This window comes from Entelurus aequoreus, linkage group LG08 (genome assembly GCF_033978785.1).
Source record: "Entelurus aequoreus isolate RoL-2023_Sb linkage group LG08, RoL_Eaeq_v1.1, whole genome shotgun sequence".
Lineage (NCBI taxonomy): Eukaryota > Metazoa > Chordata > Actinopteri > Syngnathiformes > Syngnathidae > Entelurus > Entelurus aequoreus.
In genome coordinates this window covers 12447164-12460240 of record NC_084738.1, presented here as the reverse complement: position 1 = coordinate 12460240, position 13077 = coordinate 12447164, and the positions used below count along the sequence as shown (strand labels likewise).

Sequence of the window (13077 nt, the reverse complement as noted above, 5' to 3'; positions counted from 1 at the left end):
TAAGGTCACGTTCGCTCTAAACAAAACACAATTGATGCTAATTCATCATATTGTTATTTTTTTTCCAAGTAAGAATCGGTAAGAGAACCGATAAAGAACTGCATCATTAAGCAGCATTGAAAGTGGAATCGGAACCAGAAAAAATCTTATAAATTCCCATCCCTATGAAATATGGTATTTTTTTATTTTTGATAATAAAAATAAAATTTTATTCTTGGAATACTGGAACTTTTTTTCTAATAAAAATACAACTTTATTTGTGGAATACTGTAACTTTTTTTCTAATAAAAATACAACTTTATTTGTGGAATACTGTAACTTTTTTTCTCATGAAATACAACTTTATTCTGGTAATAACTTATTTTCATAAAAATACAACTTTATTCTTGAAATATATCGTAACTTTAATTTTGGAATACTGAAACTTTCTTTCTCATATAATTACAACTTAATTCTTGGAATATTGTTACTTTTTTCTAATAAAAATACAACTTTCCTCTTGGAATACTGTGTTTTTCTTCCTAATAAAAATAAAATTTTATTCTTGGAATTTTCACTTTCTTTTTCTAAGAAAAATAAAAAATACATTTCTTGGAATATTGTAACCTTTTTTCTCAAATAAATATAATTTTATTTTTGGATTACTGTAACTTTTTTCTAATAAAAATAGAACTTTATTCTTGGAATGTATCAACTTTTTTTCTCATCTAAATACAACTTTAGTCTTGTAATATTAAAACTTTTGTCATTATAATATCATTTTGTTTACATATTACCGTATTTTCCGCACTATAAGGCGCACCTAAAAACCTCCAATTTTCTCAAAAGCTGACAGTGCGCTTTATAATCCTGTGCGCCTTATATATGGACCAATATTGAGCCACAACAGGTCTCGCAACTACGGGATGCATAACGTAATCCCAGCCTCTACTGTAGAGTCTATTCTATGTGCCTTATAATGCAATGCGCCTTATAATGCGGTGCGCCTTGTGTATGAACAACATTTTAAAATAGGCCATTCATTGAAGGTGTGTCTTATAATCCGGTGCACCTTATAGTGCGGAAAATACGGTACTGTTTTTTATCTTTTAAAGAAGTTTTGTTATATTTTGACTTTATTTTCTTAAAATAGTCTTACTATTGTAATATTTTTGTATTCTATTGCATAAAGCTTTCTCATAATAGTGCAACTTTAGTCTTGCAACATTACCATATGTTTCTTGTAAAGCCACAACTGGTTTTCCACATAAAAATGCAGTTGATAATATTCCAACGTTCTTCTTACAAAATTTTTTAGGACTGTCAAATGATATTTTTTTTCTAATTGTACACAATCCATCCATCCATTTCTACCGCTTGCAATGTTATTGTCAGAATGTCATCCTGGAAAGTTTTCAAATATTTTACTTGAATGCATGTCATTTGTTTATCGTAAAACTTGGCAACAATTTTCTCTAAAGTTCTTTCAAGCTGTATTTTGGAGTGACATTTGCCAGCGAACACACCAGTCGGAGTCTCCTCACTAATTTTGTACTGACGTATGCATTGATCTGATCACAGACCGAATAGCGGTTAAGGTAAACGAGCTTGTACGGTCAAAATAAGTTGTGCACAGGATTTGTTAATTTTGACAGGCCTATTCTCTTAAAATATATATTTTATTTTGCTAATATTACATTTTTCTTGTAAGAATACAACTGCATTTTCTTAAATTACCTTTTACTCAAAAAATTAAGACTTTATTCTCATCACAGCACTATTTTGACCAACCCAACTAAACAAGAGAGACATGTGTACATTGTCGAGTATATTAAATGTATCACGTGACATTGTGCAGGTGTACCTATTGTTGTGGCCTTTTTTGTCATGTGACACATACCTGCGAGGTGTCTTCTCTGAGCACGTTTCAACATCCGATGACTTCCTAGAACAAAACAAACAAAAAAAGTCACTTCAAATTTAGCACTGGTTAGCCTCAGTTTCACTTTGAAATGCTCCAATTAAAACCTCCGTGCCTTGATAAAAGACAACAAGTGAATCTATAGCGTAGAAACCTGAAATTGTACGTTGGCCCTGGCGAATGCATGCATGTATGTTTAGACTTTGGCCACAGTGCTCATTAGCAAGTAAGTACGGAGCGCTTGTGAGGTCTGCCATGATAACAGGCTGAAGTGCACCCTTTATAGAACGTGATGGCGCTGTAGCAGTGCGGCCCGAGGCCAGACACCAGCTGTTTGTTTATTTGGACGCAACTTGCAATTATGTCTGTGACAGCCTCGCACCACGTACTGTAGTACAAGAAGAAGAAGAAGAGACGCACTTGGCAGCCCTACTCGCAGGGCGCTCGCTGGTTCCTCTTGATTATAGGCTGAGATGCTTTTATTTGACGCCCGAGCTAGCCTGAGCAGCACAGCGGTTTGAACTGCACATTAAAGCTACAGGAAGGAATATTCATTTAGCACTAGAGCGCCCCCTACAGTTGTGGTAACTTGAATTCTTCGAGCCATGATGTGACATAAAAGTGGTTTAGGTGCACTCGTGATGTACAGGACTGTCTCAGAAAATTTGAATATTGTGATAAAGTTCTTTATTTTCTGTAATGCAATTAAAAAAACAAAAAATGTCATACATTCTGGATTCAACTGAAATATTGCAAGCCTTTTATTATTTTAATATTGCTGATTATGGCATACAGCTTAAGAAAACTCAAAAATCCTATCTCAAAAAATGTGAATATTTCCTCAGACCAAGTAAAAAAAAAAGATTTGTAACAGCAAAACAAAATCAAACATTTGAAAATGTCAATTAATGCACTCAGTACTTGGTTGGGAATCCTTTTGCACGGATTACTGCACCAATGCGGCGTGGCATGGAGGCAATCAGCCTGTGGCATTGCTGAGGTGTTATGGATGCCCAGGATGCTTCAATAGCGGCCTTTAGCTCATTTGCATTATTGGGTCTGGTGTCTTTCAGCTTCTTCTTCACAATACCCCACAAATTCTCTATGGGGTTCAGGTCAGGGGAGTTGGCAGGCCAATCGAGGACAGTAATGCCATGGTCAGTACACCAGTTACTGGTGGTTTTGGCACTGTGGGCAGGTGCCAGATCATGCTGGAAAATGAAATCATCATCTCCATAGAGCTTTTCAACAGATGGAAGCATGTAATGCTCTAAAATCTCTAGAAGCGTCTGACTTGGGCTATGGAAAAGAAGCACTGGACAGTTGCAGAGTGGTCCAGACTCCTGTTTTCAGACGAAAGCAATTTTTTAAATTTCATTTGGAAGTCTAGGCGCTAGAGTCTGGAGGAAGGCTGTAGAGGAGCAAAATCTAAGTTGCTTGAAATCCAGTGTGAAGTTCCCACAGTCAGCAATGGTTTGGGGAGCCATGTCAGCTGCTGGTGTTGGTCCACTGTGTTTCATCAAGTCCAGAGTCAATGCAGCTGTGTACCAAGAGATTTTAGAGCACTACATGCTTCCATCTGTTGAAAAGCTCTATGGAGATGATGATTTCATTTTCCAGCATGATCTGGCACCTGCCCACAGTGCCAAAACCACCAGTAACTGGTGTACTGACCATGGCATTACTGTCCTCGATTGGCCTGCCAACTCCCCTGACCTGAACCCCATAGAGAATCTGTGGGGTATTGTGAAGAAGACGCTGAAAGACACCAGACCCAATAATGCAAATGAGCTAAAGGCCGCTATTGAAGCATCCTGGGCATCCATAACACCTCAGCAATGCCACAGGCTGATTGCCTCCATGCCACGCCGCATTGGTGCAGTAATCCGTGCAAAAGGATTCCTAATCAAGTACTGAGTGCATTAGTTGACATTTTCAAATGTTTGATTTTGTTTTGCTGTTAAAAATCTTTTTTTTTTAAATGGTCTGAGGAAATATTCTAATTTTTTGAGAATGGATTTTTGAGTTTTCTTAAGCTGTATGCCATAATCAGCAATATTAAAATAATAGGCTTGCAATATTTCAGTTGATGTGTAATGAATCCAGAATGTATGACATTTTTGTTTTTTTAATTGCATTACAGAAAATAAAGAACTTTATCACAATATTCTTCTTAAAGCAAGTACGTTAAATAAAAAGGGTTTAAGTGCACTCGTAATATACGTTTGCTATAAAGCTACATTAAGAAGTATTCATTTAGCACAAGAGCTCCACCTGCAGTTCTAATTCTTAGAGCCAGTATGTCAAATAAAAGTGGTTAAAGTGCACTATTTGGAACTAGAGCTCCCTGTGCAGATGATAGGTTTCATCACTTTGAAAAAGTTTAAGTGCATGCTTTAATGCACACGTGACTGTTTTAAAGCCACAATAAGGAATATTTGTTTGGCTTGAGACCCTCTGTCACAGTTGAGTCATTTAAACACATTGAAACAGAACATAAATGTAGTGTGGTTTTAGTGCACTGCTTTAAAGTTACAGTAAGGAATAGTTGTTTGGCACTATAGCGCACCAAACAGTTGTTGAATCACTTTAGCGTTGCTTTGATCAAAAATAAATTGTGAGTGGAATAATTGCATTTGAAGTAGATTTGAATAGTTTAAAGCCACAGTAAATAATATTTGTTTAGTAGTAGAGCCCCCCATACGTTTTTAAAGTTCAATCCCTTGAAGCCAACATTTTAAATACAAAGTACAGTAGTTTGAGTGCAAAAAGCCTGCTTTAAAACCACAGTAAGGAATATTTGTTTACCACAATCACTTCATAGACACAATGTCAAATACATTTTAAAGTATTTTAAGTGTTACTTTTTGTAATACCGGTACGTTTGAGCAGTGGCCGGCCGTGCGTTTCCCACCTAGGCTTTTCAGTGATGTCTGATACTATTGAATGCGATTTAAGTGCATTTGTAGCAGTTTGTTTGTGTGTACATTTTATTGGATTAATGCTGCAAACTGTAAAGTTAGCATCAATGCTACAAGCTAATGCAAAGTGTCCAGGCTGTCCCACCTTGTTTTTTTAAAACGGCCAATAATGGATCATGAATGATACTGGGTTGTCGTAGCAATAAAAGATAACTTTTTTAATCTAATTACAAGCTTGTGTAGCATGTATATTAAGGCATTGCTGTTACATACTGTTACTTTATCAACAATGGAACGCGTGGTCTTTTGAGTCCATGTTTGTGGGATACTATCAGAATTGTTCTATTCATAAAACGGATTTTATATTTGTGACTTTAAGCCCCGATGTTAAATACAACCTTTCCTAACTTTCCAACTCACTCACTCACCCAACACCCTGCTATTCTTAAAGGGGAACACACACACATACGCTACTCTCACAACAGCTGCTTTAAAATACGCCTCGCCAAATGTGGCGATTAGTATTACCAACTTTGCTTCAAACTTAGATAAACATTTAACAAATAAGCATTCAGATCTGCACAAGCATTTATAAAAAGTGACAGGTAATAATGTAGATTGATAGATAGTACTTTATTGTAATTGTTACACCTGTCCTGCTGTTCGGTCCGGTGCAGACCGTAGTCGAGGAGCACAAGGAAGACGTTTCCTTCAGGGTTGATGCCATTTCAATGCCTTTAAATTTACATTTTAACCTTGTAGAATTGTTCTCTGATTGTGAGTGTTTAATATAGTGTAAGATATTCTGTTAAAATAAAGCCAATATTGACATTTTTCGTAGTTCCCTTTATTTGTAAAAGTATGGAAAAGTATCGATATACATTTTGGTACCGTACTAAATTATTGGTATCGGGACAACCCTAGTTGTCACAACGATAAGAGATGTTTTTTACCTAATTACACATTTGTGAGGCATCTGAATGCTCATGTTTTAAGGCACTGCTGTTACATATTGTTGCTTTAATAACAATGGAAAGCATTGTCTTCTGACTCGATGTTTGTGGGATACTATTAGAATTGTTTTATTGATACTTGTTTGTTCGCAACAACTCATTTTAAAGTAAAGTGAAAACAAATTATTTGAACGCATATTTTTAAAAATATAAGAATTTGGTTAAATATTTATTGATTATGAGTTTTCTTAGCTTCATTTCCTATAAAAAAAATATAAAGCTCTACATCATTCATTTTAACACTCTTGACTATTGAATCGCTAGGAAGTAGCTAGTGTATGTCCCCCCTCACAATGCAGTGTTTTTGTTTAGTTCTTTTGCTGATGCCACAAACTACGACCTCATCATTTGGAAGATTCCAAGATGGAAACCGCAGCGCTAAGAAAAAAAACAAAAAACAGCCAGGATTCTTCTCCACTTCAGAGAAAATCTCCCTCTGTCGCGCTCGCTCTTTTTTTCTTCCCTCGCCAGTTTCAAGTTGTCCTGACTTTTATTTTCAGCACTATTAATTTGCTAGAAGAGCGCGTCGTCACATCAGAAACGGGGAAAAAAAACAAAAAAGAACGAGGGAGAGCGGGAAAGACAAAAAAAAGAAAAAGAAGAGGTGCAATGCGAGCACATTTCCACCTCGCTTGACGTTTTGCTGAAGTTTGTACGCCGCTTGCTTGAGCCCCCTCCCACCTTCTCGCTAATGATAGCAGCAGAGGCTCTCTGGGGAATGGCGTCCTGCCTGCCTGCCTGCCTGCCTTGCACGGTGGCTGGCTTCCATGTTTCCAGCAGCAGGTATTTTAGGATTCGCAAAGGCGAGGACCGGGAGGCGTCATTCCAGGAGCTTTTCTTCCTCTTGTTGTGCAGTCCTACTTCCTTTCTTCTTCGCCACCGTTTCAGAGGTGACGCTCGGTTACGGCCGACAAATGTTTAAAGCGGTAATTGTACCAGGCAGGCCCTGGCAGGCCTCGGCGTTGTGTCGCACGCAAACAGGCGGCGACGAAAGGAAATTCCAATCAAGACGCTAATGCAGCCGATCCACAGCGGGGGGTCCGGATAAATTGTGCAACAATCTGTGCACATCCTCGTCTCCTTTATTTAAAAGACCGTTGTCGCTTGTTTTCTTAGCGCACGGAGGTCAAGCTCATATTGACAAACGTTCCAAGATGAAGAAAAAAGTAAATCCCGAAACCTGCCAGCCTGGTGTAAAAAAACAGGGCTCCTTTTTCCTATTTTCTTTTAAACAATGGCTGTGCTGGCTTGTTAGATCACGCAACTTTCACTTTCACTCATGCACTTGTTTGTCACTCCCTGACCCCTCACCCCACCCTTGTGCTCGCCACTAGTCTGCTTCAAAAGGATGAGTTTGACCTTTAACCCCTGCAGAAGACACTCAATAAGAAGAGGGGAAAAAAGGCCAATAGGGCAGCTCACTACATGCACACGGTGTATTTCTAATATTTGAAAATATTTTTCTGCCTTTAAAAAAATCTTAAATAAAGATATGATTTTCAAATTTTTTACATTTATTTTGCATTAATATTTTCTGTTGGTTAACTTTGTTATGTTGCATTTCAAAAGGATGAGTTTGACCTTTAACCCCTGCAGAAGACAATAAGAAGAAGCGGAAAAAAGGCCAATAGGGCAGCTCACTACATGCACACGGTGTATTTCTAATATTTGAAAATATTTTCTGCCTTTAAAAAAATCTTAAATAAAGATATGATTTTGAGTTTGACCTCTAACCCTTGCAGAAGACCGCTCAATAAGAAGAAAAAGAAAAAAGAGCTTAAGTGCAGCTGGCTACATGCACGCAGTGTATTTCTAATATTTTTATGCATTTGAAATATATTTTTTTAACATATATTTTAAAACTTTTAGAACATCTAAAATTAAGATATGATTTTTTTAAGTATATTTGATTTGATTTTGCATTTTTTTTCTTCTTCTGATTGTTAACTTTATTGCCATGTAACATTTCAAAAGTATGAGAAGAAAAAGGCCAATAGTGCAGCTGGCTACATGCATATTTCCAATTTTTATAAACATTTAAATATATTTTTAGGATGTATTTGTTTCCTTTTACATAATCTAAAATGAAAGATAAAATGTTCTTAAGCTAAATTTATTTTTGCATTATTTAACTTTGTTATTTAGCATTTCAAAAGGTTGAGTTTGACCTCTAACCCCCTGCAGAAGACCGCTCAATAAGAAAAAAGACATTAAGTGCAGCTGGCTACATGCACACAGTGTATTTCAAATATCTTTATGCATTTTAAATATATTTTTTTAACATATATTTTATTTTTTAACTTTTAGAAAATTTAAAATGAAGATATGTTTTTTTATGTTTGATTTTGCTTTTTTTTTTTTTTTTTTCTGATCGTTAACTTTATTGCTATGTAACATTTCAAAAGTATGAGAAATGTTTTAATATTTTTTTAATATATTATTTTAGGGCTGTCAACATAAAAGCATGTGATAAATTTAAAAAAATTATCACGTTAAATACATGAATGAAGATTAATCAGTGTTTGTTTTGACCGCCGGAAGGTAGCGCACATTGCACAGGCAGTGATCGTGTCACCTGCCAGTGTGATGATAGTTAGAGCGATGTGCTCTGTGCCCTTTCAAAACAAACTCAGACGGAACTTTAGATAAAACTGAGGTAATTAGTTGGTATTGCAGCGACAAACTGTCTTATTATCGCCACACATTAAGTTTAAAATAGCATGTTAAAGCGAAACATGAACGTGAGGATGGCTGAGTTTGTCTGCATTTACCACCGATAAACTAAACAGTGCCTTTTCCAAATGGACAGCCACCGCATGTCGGACATTAACATCTGTGAGGACCAAGTGCTGCAAAATGTCCTTCATGTCGCCAACTAACGCCGTAGTTTGGATGGGACGGGAGTGGAAGAAGTGTCAAAAGATGGAGCTAATTGTTTTAATGACATTCAGACTTTACTTAAATCATTAACGGATCTCCTCATCTGGAAACAACAAGGCCGGAAATGTGTCCCGTGAAAAACCGTCCGACCGGAACGCTCTAAAAACTAAAGTTCCTTGGGTGAATAATGTAAACTCACTACACCGGTATGTTTTAGCGCTTTCATGGCGAGTTTACTGACATATATAAGTAAGAACTTTACACTACTTTATATTAGAAATGGCAACAGTGGAGGATGAATGTCCCATAACAAGTATATAGAGAAAAATAGGAAGCTTATCTACTACGGTGTTATCACGGACTACAAAGGCGGACACGCGCAATTTTTCAGGATTTATACAGATCCCAAATACAGATCAGCAGGTACCAGAAGGTAAGAAAATTTGCTTTTGCACAATATTGCGAAACAAAACGCCAGATAATATCAATCAATCAATGTTTATTTATATAGCCCTAAATCACAAGTGTCTCAAAGGGCTGCACAAGCCACAACGACATCCTCAGTACAGAGCCCACATAATAAGTAATAAGGTAATAAGTCTTACCTTATACACACACACCATAATAATACTTGTATGTTTAATGCGTCGACAATCCATCAAGCGGTGCGGCTTCATAGCTTACCAAAGTCGTAGTAAAACATTTTGATAGACTTTTGAGCGCCGTGTGTAATGTTCTATATTTTCAATGCAACATACAAAATGTTGGTGTTGTTTACTTGAGTCATATTACCATCATATTGAAGTCTGCATGTATCTCTTATGTATGACTGCCATCTACTGGTCACACTTATCATTACACCTTGTACCAAATGAAATTGCTTCGAGGTCGGTAGGCAAAACCAAAGTTATTCCGTACATTAAGCGCACCGGGTTTTAAGGCGCACTGTCGAGTTTTGAGAGGGAAAAAAGGATTTTAAGTGCGCCTTATAGTCCGGAAAATATGGTACTGTTCATCTGTATCTAGTTTGCTATATATTATTGCAAAGACTTTCAGAATGTGCACTTAATTCTATTTATACTTACTGTCACCAAGTTTTGAGCAAATCAATGTCTTGCAGTTCAGTAAAACATTTAAAAAACGTTCCTGCATGACATTCTGACAACTAAATTGCATATGTATCCAAATATTGGGGTATTTTCTGCAGCAAATTTGATTTATGCAAGCAAATAATAACCTGTGATTAATAATGATTAATCACAGTTCAAGAGTGTGATTAATCCAATTTTAAAAAAAAAAATCACTTGACAGCCCTAATTATGTTTTCTTTTAACTTTCATAAAATTTAAAATGAAGATTTGATTTTGCATTTTTGTTTTCTGACTGGCAACTCGATTGCTATGTAACATTTCAGAAGTATTAAAAAAGAAGAAGGCAAAGGTGCAGCTGGCTACATGCATATTTCTAATATTTTTATACATTTGAAATATTTTCTTTAGGATATATGTTTTACTTTTACAAAATCTTAAATGAAGATCCAATTTTCTTAAGTCCATTTTATTTAAGCATTGTTATTTTCTGTTTGTCAACTTTAGAAAAAGCTCGCAACATGCACAGGGTGTATTTCCAACATTTGTATGCTTTTGAAATATTTTTTTAACTTTCATAAAATCTAAAATAAATAACATTTTGTACATTTATTTTATCTAACCTATTTATTTTCTGTTTAACTTTATCATTGTCTTTTTTCCCAATGTTTTTAATCACACTTTTAGACTACTTATTATTCCTTTATGATTTACCTTTGCTTTGTTTTTTTCCCCCAAGAAATTGCGTTTTTCAGGCATCTGATTGGCTTATTGTCAGTTTAAAAATATTATTATTTTTAGTAGTTTTAAATATGTATTTATACGTATTATATGTCAGTATTACATTTTTATACTCCGATTTTCTTTATTATGTTGAGATTTTTTATATCAATAGATTATTTTGAGGCCTTTCTTCAACACGTTATGGTTCAGTCACTGTAAAACTTTTAGAAAAAATAAGTTTTTAACCTTTTTTAAAATGGATTTTACATTTTTGCTTGTGTTCTATTATTATTCTATCTATTTACAGCATCACTGATTTTTATTTTTAATATTTTTGTTTCTCATCTTACTTTTGCCCACATTTTTAACAAAAGTACCCAAGATTCCTATTTTATCTGCCGTTGCTGTTATAATGACTACTTTTTTAAATTTTCTTGTAATCCGACCATATTTTCGGTATATTAGATGGAATCTAATCTTTACCAAAAATATGGTCGGATAACAAGAACATTTCAAAAAGTATATGAATAAGAAGACATAATAAACATTTTTGAGCAATGTTATTGTGTCTTTTCCAGGAAATTACTTTCTTTGTGCTTCTGATTGGCTAGTTGTATTTTTTGGGGGGGGGGGGGATAGCACCATTTTACAAGTAATGACGCTAATGTGTCTTTTCGTCACTGCTAAGAATTCCAAAACAAAAACATTTTTAGACCCTGTGGTGCAAGAGCGCTAACCACTGCACCACTGTTCTCTCTTGTTTCCACTCCGCTTGTTCAGCAAGCTCACACCTGGATTAACTAAAAATGATCTCATCTGACGCAAACCACCTGAGATGTTCGCTCCCTGACGTCCTCCCGAGCTCCACGGCAGATCCGATCGGGATGATGAAGATGATCACAACGCTCCGAGGAAGTTAGCGGCCTTCTCTCTCTCTCTCTCTCTCTCTCTCCGGAGGCCGGCTCTTGATTTTTGCCTCTAAAATGAAAAAGGAGGTAGGGATAAGGTGTGTGTGTGTGTGTGGGCTACACACACAAGTGAAAATGTGCGTCATCAGCAGAAAGATGAAAGTGTGTGTGTGTGTATTTTAGGCAAGGTGCCTGCCCTGGAGCGAGATAATGTGAAGACAAGCAGATGGGGGAACTTAAAGGCAAAGCCACTTGGGCAAAGCCGAGCTGGCACAAAGTAAGAGGAGCTCTTAGAACATCTCCCAGCACACACTCGCTGCATGCCAGCTAGCTGCATGACAAAGAATCCAACACTGCCTGTGTGTGTGTGTGTGTGTGTGTGTGTGTGTGTGTGTGTGTGTGTGTGTGTGTGTGTGTGTGTGTGTTTGCATATTTCATCAACTGTGAGTCCTCACTTTTGCAGACAGAAGCCACATTCATTTGTTTAAAGAGCAAAAAAAAAAATCTATTCAATGCGCTGATTCTCTGGTTAGATCCGAGCGGAACCGACTTTGATGAGGATTGACGACAGAAAGCTGTCATCCATCATCACGTTCACAGAGCCATTGGACTTTTCGGATCGACACCACTTCCTGTTTCACACTACTTATCGATCAGGAAGCAGCGGCAGATGTTGTTGCAGGAACATGCTGAGTACAGAGGTGGATGCATGGTTGGATGGATAGGTAGACGGATGAATGGATAGGCAGATGAATGGACAGATAGATGGTAGATGAACGGATGGATGGGGAAGGACAGATGCATGGATAGATAGAAGGATGGATGGTGGATGTATTGATACGTGATATAAGGATGGATGATAGATGAACGACGGATGGTGGAAGGATAGATGCATGGATGGATAGATAGAAGGATGGATGATAGATGAATGGATGGATCGTGGAAAGATAGACGCATGATAGATTGGATGATGGATTACAGACGAACGGATGAATGGTGGAAGGATAGATGCATGGTGGAAGGATAGATGCATGGATAGATAGAAGGTTGGATGATAGATGAATGGATGGATGGTGGAGGGATATATGCATGGATAGATTGGATGACAGATGAACGGATGGATGGTGGAAGGATAGATGCATAAATAGATTAGAAGGATAGATGCATGGATAGATAGAAGGATGCATGATAAATGAATGGATGGATGGTGAAAAGACACATGATAGAAGGATGGATAATAGACAAACGGTTGGATGGTGGAAGGATAGATGCATGATACAAGGATGGATGATAGATGAACTGATGGATTGTGGAAGGATAGATGCATAAATAGATAGGATGGATGATAGATGAACTGATGGATGGTGGAAGGATAGATGCATAAATAGATAGAAGGATGGATGACAGATGAATGGATGGATGGATGGTAGAAGGATAAATGCATGGGTAGAGTGAATGGTGGTTGAACGGATGGATGTGGAAGGATATATGTACGGATGGGACGGCGTGGCGAAGTTGGTAGAGTGGCTGTGCCAGCAATCGGAGGGTTGCTGGTTACTGGGGTTCAATTCCCACCTTCTACCTTCCTAGTCACGTCCGTTGTGTCCTTGGGCAAGACACTTCACCCTTTGCCTCTGATGGCTG

General features: G+C 37.0%; 1 long non-coding RNA gene across 4 annotated transcripts in view; it reads right to left on the bottom strand.

Moving 5' to 3' along the window:
• The window catches only part of LOC133654972 (uncharacterized), a 95779-nt gene that overhangs the window by 52839 nt on the left and 29863 nt on the right, over nt 1–13077 (bottom strand). For all 4 annotated transcript variants that reach the window (XR_009826919.1, XR_009826917.1, XR_009826920.1 and 1 more), the window contains exons 3-4: nt 11356–11503; nt 1880–1924 (exon numbers count right to left, since the gene is read on the bottom strand). This is a non-coding gene — a long non-coding RNA (uncharacterized LOC133654972). The remainder of the gene's footprint in view (nt 1–1879; nt 1925–11355; nt 11504–13077) is intronic.